Here is a 13272-nt window from a genome sequence, read left to right as displayed (position 1 = left end):
TGCCTCTGCGAGCACACACCACATGCTCCAACCTGGCAGAGCTGGAACAACGGCCCTGCTGAAAAAGAGCAAGGCAACCCTGGGCAATTATGGAGCTGAGAGTTGACTGTCATCTCTACTTCCACATTAAAAAAGTTAGAACTGTTTCTTCAAGCTATTTCTTTGGCCTCTGGTAGATACCAGCCCTCCACCTCCTCTCTTTTCTCAAGAGCTAGTGGGATTAAATCAACCCAGGGATGCGGTCAAGCCCACCGCCGAGGCTGCTGGAAATGATGTCAGCAATGGGCATCTGCGCTACTGTCACTGAAGTGGGACGATGGCATACATTTTGCTCCCTTGAAACAGCTCCAAGGAACAAGTTACGCTTTTGACATCTTTCTAGTTCTAATCAGTTTCCAGGGTCACTTGTGGCTCCCATTTAAGAAATGTGCCTGTTATCTCTACCTTGGCTACCACGACGTCTGCCTCTACGCCATCTCCTATCTCAGAATCCACTGGTGGTGGCAGGGCTGTGTGGAAGTGCACGTGCCTTTGGCATAGGTGACTTGCTGCTTTAGGGGAGACAGCAGGGGCTGGTGGAGGCTGGAGATGCGGTGGCTCTCACGAGCTTTTGTGGAATGCAATATACATCAACTGAGAACACTTACATTCGGTTCTTTGAGTGTCAGCTTGTGAGGGCTTCCAAACTAGGAAATCACAGAGGTTATAGGAAAGGAGCAAGGGAAGGGAAACCTGAGGTGGGTGCTGCTGGGGTGAGGGTCTGTGCAGGGGGTCGTAGGTCTTCTTAACATGAGATATGAATTTTGATTTTTACCTTCAAGGAGAAACATTTTAAAATCACCAAATAGCATATCTAGAAGTTGATGACTGTATCTGGTATGAACTTTATTATCCATTGATGGGGCTTTGTTTGGGGTTATGAAGCTGACAGATCCGACAAGAAGAGGTGATGGTAGAAATGAAACTGGCCTCCCCAAGTGGCACTGTCCATCCCAGCGCGGCTCCCAGCAGTGCTGGGTCAGGTGCAGGCGCCCACTAGGCCGTGTTCAGGGAAATGTGCTCAGCTCCGAGAACACTAACGCTTCTGGCAGAATGTCAGCGTGCTCAGGCTTTGATTTGTGTTCAATGGAGGGTAACCTACTCACCTCATCTTAGTATATGTGCAAAAAAAAAAAAAAAAAGAGAGAGGAAGAGGCAATAAAAGATACTAGTAAGATTGTCATTAAACAAAACCAGATTGGCTCCAATGCACAGAACATGTGGTGAATGTCAGTAAGGAGCTGGGGGAATTGTGAAGATCTTGGAGCTCACAAGATTTGTTTTGCACAACCTCTAGTCCTTTACCTGCATTCGGCATAGCAAATCAAGCAAAGGGAGGGTTTAACAAATTTCTGGAACATGCCAGCTAACTCACTCCTTCCCACATCCAAGAGCATTGTGTGTTTCGTCTCGTTTGCATTCCTTTTTTTTTTTTTTTTTTTTGCGGTATACGCGCAGGCTCAGCGGCCACGGCTCACGGGCCCAGCCGCTCCGCGGCATGTGGGATCTTCCCGGACCAGGGCACGAACCCGTGTCCCCTGCATCGGCAGGCGGACTCTCAACCACTGTGCCACCAGGTAAGCCCCTCTTGTTTGCATTCTTTAAGAATGGTTGTGTCTAAGAGTTTTTAAGACAGTGTTTCTTTGATGGAGTATATGGTGTTATTTGGTACCCACCAAGAAGATGTAACAAGAAAATGTACAGAGATTCTGCTATACTTTATTCCATATCATGTTACAAGAAAACGACAGTGACAGCTGACAAACCATTACGTCTTTCATAATACAGACAAATTACAATTGGTAACAAATATGTAACATGTATTATTCCATTCTCCTTACTATGTGTCATTTTGAAGTATAATAATTTTCTGAATAATGCTAGCTCATTTCTTAGGTACCAACCCCCTGTTAGAAAGTACACATCTCAGTGTATCATACAAAAAAAAGATAAAAGAAAATTTTTTTAAATCCACTCCCAACTAGAGAGAATGTAGATTTTGTATGTGCCTCTAAAATATGCTGCTGTAGGAAGGGAATGAGAATAGGAGATTGCTTATTTTATTTGAATTTTGTTTGGTTTGGTTTTTGGTGTATGAGAAAATTGCAAGGCAGTAACTTATATGGTTTCCTCTGCCTACAAGCTGGTAAGGGAGATGGGAGTTATATGCAATTATGCAGCATATTCCTATGTATAGGGGCAGGCAATAATCTACCCCAGTATGTACAGCCTAAACATCCTCTTATATAACAAAGATTACAAAACCAGTAATATTCACAGATGATTATCTTGTATAGACGCGTTACCTAGGGTATTGATTACACTGGCTATCATGTACACACTGAGGAAAGGATACCAAGAGACCTTGCTTTCTCCACAAGCCTGGAGGCTCCTCTGGAAACTCTTCTCGTCACCCTTGGGAGGTAGAAATAGCTTCTCATCCTTGTGTCAGGGGACGGACAGCCACTCCCGCCTTATGCCCCCGTTTTTTTTATCTGAGCACTGCAAACATTTTTTTTTCATGTCCTATGTATCTTGTATTTATTTTTAAGTCAACCGAACTCTTCCTTTAAGAAAATGGACATGAAGTCCCAAGTTGCGTTTCAAAATACTGTGTGTGCAGTGACGTCACACGGATACAGCTACCATGCTAACCTGTTCTAACTATTCCAGCTGTTTGAATTCAAGCTACTCCTTCATATAAAAATAATCTCACAAAACATTCCAGTGCTTTCTCAATAGAATAGTAAATCTGTTCATGAACACAGTCTGTAGTGATTTTCATGGCTGTCCTCAGCGAGAGGAGGGAAGAAAAAAGAAGAAGGTGTTCGCAAATGGGAGAGGAAAGAGAGAGACAAAGTAAACTTTGATGTTCTGCACCAATGGCAAGCATGGGGAACCTAAAACCTCCTAAATGAGACCCTTCTGAGACATATGTCTCTGTAATAAAACAGATTCCCCCCTCCCCCCCCACTGAGAAGTATTACGTTTCATTTCCCAAGAGAAGCTGCCAATGACAGGGGCATATATCTCTGAATAACTCTAACATTTCTAATTGAAGTCTTTAAACATTAAATATTTTCAAAATTTCAAGTTAGAAAGCTTATTACATAGCAAGACTGAATCATCATCAGCCCTTGGTTTAAACTTCATTAAGTACAAAAGTTATGCCTCTCCCCCAAATGAATAATTCAAAATAAATCACAGGAAAGGCCGTTTTTTGATTGCACGTAAAGTTTTCTCTCCACATTTACTTTAAGAAATCCTAATGTAAATACATGTTAAATCAAAATACCTCTAAAGACTGCCAAAGAGTTGGAATGTATGAAAGGAGAATGGGAAGTATTTCTAGGTAGTGAACAGTAAGCATTCTGGCCTTGGATAACTTTTCCACTCTTTAAAATCAATCAGTAAATAATTCCTCGCTTAGCACTTAGAAGCTTACAATGAATACTACTTTGGACAAGATGGATTGTGACCTGACATCTATACTCACACCCCACTCCAGGGGAAGTACTGTTTTAATGTTTAGAAATTCTGGGTCCAATTTCCTAGGTATACTGGGTGACTATAGAAAAGCTTTTCCTTCACCTGACTCTCAGGGAAAGTTTTTGTCAAACTGGCTCATAATTCCTACTCTTGATCCTAGAAAGTGCGACACGTTTCAAGTTCTCAGCCTCTCCTCCTCTCTACTAGGAAATGTAAAACAATGTACACGAAGGTATTTCCATAAGAACTGGTGTCCTCAGGAGCTAGGTTTCATGCTCGAGATGAAGTTTCCTAGCTGCCCCAGTGTTATTTGGGGTCTGCAGTGAGGCCTGCCCCACCGGGAACAGGCCTGCGCCAGGCAGCTCTCCCTCTGGATCAAAGCACGCGCATGCCCAATCCACCTTCCCCTCCACGTCACATACTCGCCTTCATCCTCCAAGGTCTCTCCTAAACAAGGGAAGCCGGGCCTTTCCTTTTTCCCTTTTCCATCTTTAAAGCAAGACTCCTGCCTTGTTTCTAAAACCTGCATCCGAACAGTTATTCCTGGAGACTGCTTAAAGTTAGGGTACCCAATGATGCCTTCCAATTAGCCTGGAATGTTTAGAAAAATGTAGTTCAAAGGTGTTTTGGTGTAAATGAGCAAATTTCAAACTCTGGATAGCTCTGTAATTTGCTTTTTAAATGTTGACTAGTAAAGACAGCATTCAGGGCTCATCTAGCAGATACAATTCTTTTGCACCCGTGCTTTAAACAAACATTCTGTTCCTCACTCTTTTCCCCATTTAGAAAATACTCACAAAGCGTAACAAAGTGGATGGAAAAAAATAAGATGTTGACAAGACCCAGAAAGCATTTAAAAAGCTACCTCAATTTCTAGAGGTTCAAAAGAAAGTGATTTATCCCTGTCTTTGTTCTTAATGCTTCATACTTGTTTCTTCACTTCCAACCTGCTCGGAGAACAGTCATGCTATGTGGCTTGAAAATGCTAAGCAGATTCTGATATCCTATATAAGTGTGCAGTTATTTCCAAGGAAAAAAAACAGAACAAAAACACACATTTGCCAATGTCCTTAAAGAGACAAGTGGGGTCCCATGGCCAGGGACCAAGGTGTCAAGTCAGTCAGAGAACATGGGTGTTTTTTTAGCTATAGTTTTCCTTCCTGGTGGTTGCAAAATGTGCATTGCTCTCAAAGAAAACACACATTGTTTTATGCCACTATGTGGCTTTCAAGTACAGACATTACTGAAGAAGTGTGAACACTGAGTGTGTTGTCTTAATATATTTAAGACATGGCTGGTGAAAGCATAAAAACCTTTACAGAGACGCCGTGGTGCAGAGGGAAATCAAAAAAAATCAAACACAAAAGACTGAGAAGAATACATGCCATGTATCAGTAAGCAAAACTTAATCTTCACATAGTTCTTGGAAATCACAAGGTATCCAAATGCGTGCAAGGTTTTAAATAAATTTCAGAGAAAACAGGTCTTGCCAGCTTCAATTTTCTTGTAAGTGAAATCCACCACAGGGAGTGAAAGGAGACTGATCCGTGATTCCCTTCGTATTATTGGCCACTTCATTAATGGTTTTTTTTCCTTCCCAGAAAGATGACAACTTAATCCTGAAGGAGGAAAAGAGAAAATTGTTATATGTTAAAAACAAAACAACCAGAAAAACCTTACATCATTCATTTTTCCTAAATTACATGAGACATCAGAATTGGTCAGGCCAAAGTGAGCCTATCCATTCTTTCCACAGTGGCCTCGAGCACACATGTTGGAAGCAGAGCAGTCTCCTTAACCAAAACAGTCCTTATAATACGATAAACAAATGCTCTGATTGCATTTTCTACTGTTAAAATAATTTAACTCCATGAATTTAAATGGTCTAACCTCCTCTTGGATTATTTAGAGAAAAATTCAGCAAATTTCCTTCCCCAAATCATTAGCACTAATACTGGTCTTAATTAAATGCCTGTAGCATCATACAGACCATTAAAAGGATGTATCGTGTTCATTTTTATGAACATGAAATAGAAAAACGGATCACATACATGTTTTTAAAAAAATCCAGCTGTATATCATTCCACAGTGCCGATTATCAGACCTAGTTTCAGCAGAATGAAAATTGGCCCGCGTGACCTGAATTGCCAACCTCTTCCCAACATCCTGCATACAACTGCATTTCCGATGATGCCTGCTTAAATTCGGTAACTACTTCCATGTGAACGGTTCAAGAAGAAAGAAGGAATGTTCACTCTGCTTCTCTCTCCGTTTCTTTTTTGGCCCTTAAGCATTTTCATTGAGTTTCTAGGATGGGAAAATAATGTCTTGCCAGGAAGGGTGAAAAGAAACACTGTCAGGGTCAAGTCGCACAGCCCAGAGATTCGATCCATCAGCTCCACTGAATCCCAGAACCAACTCATTATCTCAGTTTAGAAGCTTGAGGTCACTGAGGCCTGGTCAGGCCTGCTTGTCCCCTTCCACACTGCCACACAGGCATCTTCTCTGGCAGACAGGGAACAGTGGTCTTTTGTCAAGACTTTGCAGTGCAGTTGCCCTACTGCTGCCCTTGCAGGCTAGGGTACCAAGCACATCACCCCTGAATGGCACTACCTTGACCAAGGGAGCAACAAGTTCCAATCTTACAGTTAAGAACCATTAAAACAGCATCCTCTCCACCCTCTTAACTCATTTCCCCCACTTACTATGATGATTTTTGGAAGGTTAACCTTCCACCCTTTTTTAAAAAATTGAGGCTAAATTCATATAAAATTAACCATTTTAAAGCATATAATTAACTGGCATTTAGTGCATTCACAGTGTTGTGCAACCATCACTTCTGTCTAATTCCAAAACATTTCTGTCATCCCCAAAGGAGACCTTATATTCTTTATTTACATATCTTATATGCTTCATTCTCATTCTTCTCTTGCTCCAGGCTCCTTGGCAACAGTGAATCTGCTTTCTTGTCTCTGTGTATGAAATATCCATTCATGAGTTGATGTATATTTGGGTTATTTTCACCTTTTGGCTATTGTGAATAGTGCTGCTATGAACATTAATGTACAAATATTTGTCTGAGTACCTGTTTTCAATTCTTTTGGGTAACACTTGGTAGTGGAATTGCTGGGTCATATGGTGATTCTGTTTAATTTTCTGAGGAACTGGCAATCCATTTTCCACAGTGGCTGCACCATTTTATAATCCCCCCAGCAATATACAAATGTTCTAATTTCTCTACACCTTTGCAAACGTTTGTTATTTTCTGTTTTTTTGTTTTTGTTTTTTCTTGATCATAGATAGCCTAGTGGGTATGAACTGGTATGGCACTGTGATTTTGATTCACATTCTCCTAATAATTAGTGATGTTTGAGCTTGTTGGCCATTTGTATATTTACTCGAAGAAATACCTATCCAAGTCCTTCGCCCAGTTTTAAATTGGATTGTCTGTTGTTGAGTTGTAGGAGTTTTTTTTTAAAATATATTTTGGATATTAATCCCTTGATTTGCAAATATTTACTCCCATTCTGTGGGCTGCCTTTTCACCGTATTGATAGTGTCCTTTGATGCATAATTTTAATTTTGATGACGTCCAATTTATCCATATTTTTCTTTTGTTTCTTGTGGGTTTTGTGTCACAAAGTTATGAAGATTTTCCCCTATTGTTTTCTTCTAAGAGATGCCAGCTTTTCCAGGAAGCCTGCCCACCCTGGCCAAACAGGAGTCAGGGTTTGTCCTGACATCTGCTTGCCTAGACACAGAGTTCCTACAGCCACGCCCGAATGAACTAGTCATTGCCTGGCTCTCCTCCACTCCACCACTTTAATCAGTAGGATGCAGACCTGGCACCCAAGCCTGACCTTTCTGAACTACAGACTTCATGTAGTCCCTGTGGTCTGAGGGCGTTTGCTGTGAGGGAGCATGTAGGGTGGCAGGTGATTATATTCTTGATTAATCTTGGTTTTGTTCGCCATTGTGTCCCTAGAGCATAGCCCAGACCTAGCTCAGGTAGTCAGTAGACAGTTGTGGAATGAACAGGAAGGGGAAAGGTAGAATCTGAGAACTTGGGAGTGGAGTATGTTCTCAGATGTTATTCCCTCCTGGCATGGTGACCAAGGGCAAATGCTGTGCCTATGCTCTTGCTGAAAGAGCACAGTGCTGGGAACAGAGGTGGCCATCCACAGATACACTACAGGCTGAGAAAGGTGGGTATTAACACCTTCCTGTAGGTCAAACATTTTTTTTTTTAACTCCATGACATTCTATTTGAAAAAACTGATTTGATTTTCTATATATCTGATTTTATGTAACCATATGTGCGCACCATCACCATAGCATGTTACTTTCCTATTGGGTTGATTTAAGACTTTCTTTTAGTCATTCCTGGTGTTTGTCCTTGCCTTTGCGCTGATTCTTTGGGTGTAATCTCTAGGAGAATCATGTACCTAACCCAGGGCATAAGCAGAGTTGGATAATAAAGGATAATACAAAATAACAGTAATTGGATAATAAAATGTGAACAGAGTGATTATGAGATGTCTATTACTTAGGTTTAGGTTCAGACATTTAATGAAAGGAGCCAATAATACGAAAAGAAGGGAGATGCCGGTGAGAGCTAGACCCTTTCCCATCTCTGTGAGCAGCTGAGCCCAAACTGTGCCCACTACCCTGCCTAATATTGTTCACCGGCAGCATGGGATGTCCTTTCTTCCTCCTTGGGTGGCATCAGCATCTGTTTCAGTTTTCAAGGACTGCATATGAGGTAGGTGAGTTTACTGCTAGAAAAATTCTTTAAAATCTAAATGTAATCATGCATTTAACAGGTGGGGATATAGGTGGAAGGAGAGGGCACACAACATTCATAGGGAAGCAAAGTGTAATAGCAAAATCCTTCCTTACATTTAATTGATTATTAAAATGCACCACACACACAATACAAATGAAACTGAATATAAATTATAAACTATGTGCACGTCAACTCCTAGGTATATAAACCATAAGATTAATGGATGCCATTTATATCTTGCTTTCTGTTTTTACACTGTTCTTTCTCTAGAAATGAATGTTTTAAAGAAGAAATTGGATTTTTATTGATAAAATCCTTATTCAGAAATATCTACATAGAGCTTCTCAGCTATAAATATTAATTAATTGGATTGCTAGTACCCATAATGCAACTTTGTTCTGACCCATGTGCCCTATGAACTAGATATTTTTTGGATTCAATTTTCTTAAAACCAACTGTCAGCATCATGTGATGGAGGAGATGAAAAATGAAAATGAGCAGCCCTGCTGTGCAGGTGGGTGACCTGTGGGAGAGAGTCTGCCTGGTAGGATTTTTACACGAACCATCAGACACAGACCAATTGATTAGATCATCCCATACCCGCCACCAACTAGGCTCAAGAGACTAATTAGAGAGAGTACTGCCTGCGCAGGCACCCCATTGACACCTAATTTGCTCAGCCAAAGCCTTTGGGGAAAATGTATTATCTCTGCAGCTGCACTTCATGCATTTCTGATTTGAGGCATAAGCAAGGAGTGCTTCATCACTCTTTTGAGCAAACTGAATGTAGAAGCCCTTAAGTGCTAAATGCAAGCAAACAGACCCAAATTAAAAATGGGCCAGGCTCTTTCTAATTCCCTCTGTGCTCCCTGTTAAATCTCTATGTGTACACATACACACACACACCCTTACACATACACAAACACACGCAGTTTACACGCCAGTGGGACAACACAGCCCAGTACCCCAGCTCAGGGTGCTTCCATGTAATCAGATGGTCTCTCTTCTGCTGGCCTACTTACCCACTCTCAGGTTTTGTGTTTGTTTTACTCTTTACTTTTTTAACCCTGCTGCAGCACTGCCCCTCCACAAAGTATTCTTTTTTCTACAGGAAGACTCTGCCCCCCCCCCCTTTTTCTCTCTCTCTAAGCCTCACTGGAGAGAAGTGATTATTTTGCTTCCAAATTAAAACAACTGTAGGTTTTCTTTCATGGCCTAGATTGTGAACAGGATATTCACCAGGATGTATGTGAAGCTACACATAGGGTAGTGTTGGGTAATCCGCTCATTTCTGTTTGAGGGACTTCTGTGTAAACCTAACAGAAAGGGAAGCAATTTGATGTAAATAAAGCTACCGCCCAGTAGCAAAGACAGTATAGAATTATAAAATAGTTAACCTCTCTTCAAGAAAAACAATGTATATTATTTGACCACCTTTAGCTTTTATCTGTTTCTAACCTAGAATAAAATTAACTCCACATTTCCTTCTTTTCAAATGTGGAACCCAAAAGACTGGTATATAAGGAGGAATTTAAAGACAGGTGTATAATTAATCACATGCTTTAAAAAAAAAGGAAATAAAAATGAAAAATCCAGACAATATGGAAAAACTAGAGTATCTCTGTGCCAAATCTAGTGGCTAGGGGGAATGAATTTCCTTAATGCTGGAAAAGGAAAAAAAAATAGGACCTGCTGCTATGGTGTGTTTTAGAGTGGACTTAATGATTTTATGCCTTTCCACTCCCATATTGGATGAATTATTTTACCCATGTGTTCTGGTAAATTACAATTCTGCTTTGTAATCTTCATGTTTATCTTATTCTTAAGAATTCGGTGAAGATTCTGCTCATTTTAGCTGTCTACTTTTGAAATCAGCATTCATTGTTGTCCTAAATTGGGTGTTCAGGTAGTCAGGATTCCAGTGGCCACTGGAGTGACTGTCTTTCTGAAGGTGTATAAAGAGTGGTTGCAGGGGAGATGTTTGAAAATAGTTTAAAAATCAGGGCCTTAACTAACACACATAACCGTTTACAGAATTTATTCTGAGTTGGTGAAAGAAAAAGTCCAGAAAGCTTCTTTTCCCCAAGTATCATATTAATAAGACTTCACTTAAAAGTATCCAGGAAAAAAGAACTACCAGACTGTGTGAGTTTGAGTTTGCTTAAAATACTAATCAATATTCAGGCAGAATTTGCTACTGTAGAAAATTAAGTCCACATATAAGATTGCTAAACCCCAAGCACCTAGGCAACTACAAACCTCTCTGAAGTAAAAATATCATGTATATATACAAATATATACATATATGACACATATACTCACATATACTCATTTGTATATATAATCAAATTTTATACTGTAGATTTGACATGAATGTTGGACTGAAAATGATACGTTTTAAACTTCATAATGATTTTCAAAAATCTGGGGACGGCTTTATTTCTTCATTTTTCTGTGAGTTTAATTATGTTATGATTTGGCTAGAAATAAAGGTTTTCTTTGAGAACATCTGAAATCAGTGTTTTCCAGTTGTTCTGACATTGCATTGAAGCTCCTCGGGGGGTGGGGAGAAATGGGATGAAACAGAACGAAGTAGAAAATTAGTTAAACCTACTTCTGTTACTTATTTCTGATTTATGATAATCATGCTTCTCCCCCCCAGAAGAGAATACTTTGAGACCAGCAAGAGAATATTAATTAAAATGAATGCAGAAATAGTCGGGCTTTGTTTTAAGCTTAACAGAAGGTCCATCACTCAAATAGCCCAAATCCTTTAAATTGAAAGCTGTTTGGTAACATCCATATGGGTGCACAATGCACTAATTGCAGCGACTCTGCACATTTTAAGCTTCTTGCCAAAGTGGTGATCATAATTAAAAATTTTTAGGCAAAGCTTTAAGTCTAACATTTCAAAACAAAGCATTTCTTATACAAGGAGACCAACTTAACATATCATTTTAATAATCATCGTTATCAACAAACATTTATTGAAATCCTCGTTAAAGACCAGGCATTATATGATGTATAATTAGCTGTGATTGAAAAGAATCCTCTATTTTAATGGTATGACTGTTTATTAAATCAGATTTATGTAAATATAAAACACTGGTCATATTTTAATCCATATGTAGATTAAAGGATGGCAAGCCTGGGAGTATGTCCTATCTCAATAAAGGCCAAAAGTGTGCAGGGAAAGTACTGATCTAGGTCTTCTAAGAGCCACCAAGACATATTTTAATCTTTTAAAAAATCATATGTGTATATATATTCAATCACACATATAATCATTTATATATAATCATACATAATATATAAAAATCACACATATCATATACACACATATAATCTAAGGTTTGAAATAGCTCATAGAAATAATTTTAATGACAAAGTTAAGAATAGGAAAGCCTTCACCAAAGTGGCTTATTTTTTTCAAGGATTTCTTATGTGAAGCTTTATTTGCTCAGCATACCTTTATAATTGACTGGTTCCCAAGTGGGTATAAGTTAATTAAATAGAATTCTGCTCTTTCACCTTCCTTATATATTACAGTCCTACTAAACTATATTTAAATAAACCAAAGTCATGTAACTCAGCAGTGTGTGCATTTTTTACAACTTAAAACACACACACACAAATCTCATAAAACCACTTCTAAGTATTTAGCAGTCAGAGAAACAGGAGGGTTCATGTCTGACTTTAATTAAAAGATCTGAGAGCAGATGTGACTTCATTTTGGGTGGATTTTTTTCTTTCAAATTAAAAATTGTCTACTATTACTGTCCAAAGTGTTGAAGCGCAAGAAAATTTCATGCTAAGGGTTTTGAATTCAATACATATGATCATCTACAACTTTAATCTGTCTCATGAACCATGAGACAGACATTTGCAAAGCTAAGATTCAGCAGAAATTTGCAAAGCTAAGATGACTTTCTGTAGTGAAAACTAGATCACATATGATTGGTAAACAGAGAACAGCGTCAGCATAAACCAGAAGTCGTGTTGGTTCACATGAGAGAATTCATGCTAATGTTAGTTTTGAGCCACTAAGTCACAGCAGCCATGTGCATGAGACATAAGCACAGTCGTGTGCAAGCTGAAGGGGTCTGCAGTACTGTACATGCTGCCCACTTACCTCACATATTTCATCTTGGCTTAGTTCGGCCACATGATGCTCTGTCTTGGAATTGTTTATTGTAAGGTTCTCCTAGAGCTCTGCACATTTTGCTGTTTCAGCCAAAATTCGGTAGCCTCAACCCTTCCACCAAACTTATTTCACCTGTAAACTGTGCTAGTATTTTTACTAGTGTTTTTCCTGCTCTTGTGGGTGCCATGTGCTACAGACTGAATGTTTATGTCCCCCCTCAAATTCATACGTTGAAAACTAAACCTAATGTGATGGTATTCTGAGGTGGAACCTTTGGGAGAAGATTAGTTCATAAGGGTGGAGCCCATGTGAATGGGATTAGTGCCCTTATATAAGAGACCCCAGAGAGGTCTCTTGCTCCTTCTTTCATGTTGAGGACACAGCAAGAAGAGGAAGAGGGTCCTCACCAGGCACTAGATCTCCTGGTGCCTTGGTCTTGGACTTCCAAGCCTCAAGAACTGTGAGAAATAAATTTCTATTGTTTATAAGTCACCCCGTCTACGGTATTCTGTTAGAGCAGCTCAAACATACTAAAATAGTATGTTGAATACAATTTGAGTGGTCTGCCCCTTACTCTATTTCTTCCCATAAACTACTATTTTTACTGTGGTAGTTTGCCAAACACATGTAGGAACACATATGTCATATTATAGCAGAAACACTGATTCTTATGGGGCACAATTTAACACTGTCACAAAATGACACATTGTGGACACTACCATAGCACATCGTTTCTACCAGGAAATGTCTGCTGACAGCGAGGAAGGTCCAACAAGGTCATGCTGAGGGATTCAAGACATTGGACACCCAGCTA

The 13272-nt window shown here is 39.6% G+C and overlaps 1 protein-coding gene across 1 annotated transcript in view; it reads right to left on the bottom strand.

Annotated features, from left to right (window-relative positions):
* Positions 1 to 1756: 1756 nt before the first annotated feature.
* The window catches only part of CDK14 (cyclin dependent kinase 14), a 583384-nt gene continuing 571868 nt past the window's right edge, over positions 1757 to 13272 (bottom strand). The window contains exon 15 of the mRNA XM_082661962.1: positions 1757 to 5147. The gene's annotated coding sequence lies outside the window, so the exon portion shown is untranslated. The remainder of the gene's footprint in view (positions 5148 to 13272) is intronic.

Source organism: Grampus griseus (assembly GCF_964374135.1).
Source record: "Grampus griseus genome assembly, chromosome: 9".
Taxonomy (NCBI): Eukaryota; Metazoa; Chordata; class Mammalia; order Artiodactyla; family Delphinidae; genus Grampus; species Grampus griseus.
The sequence above is the reverse complement of the archived record's forward strand: the minus strand, read 5'-3'. Positions and strand labels throughout refer to the sequence as shown.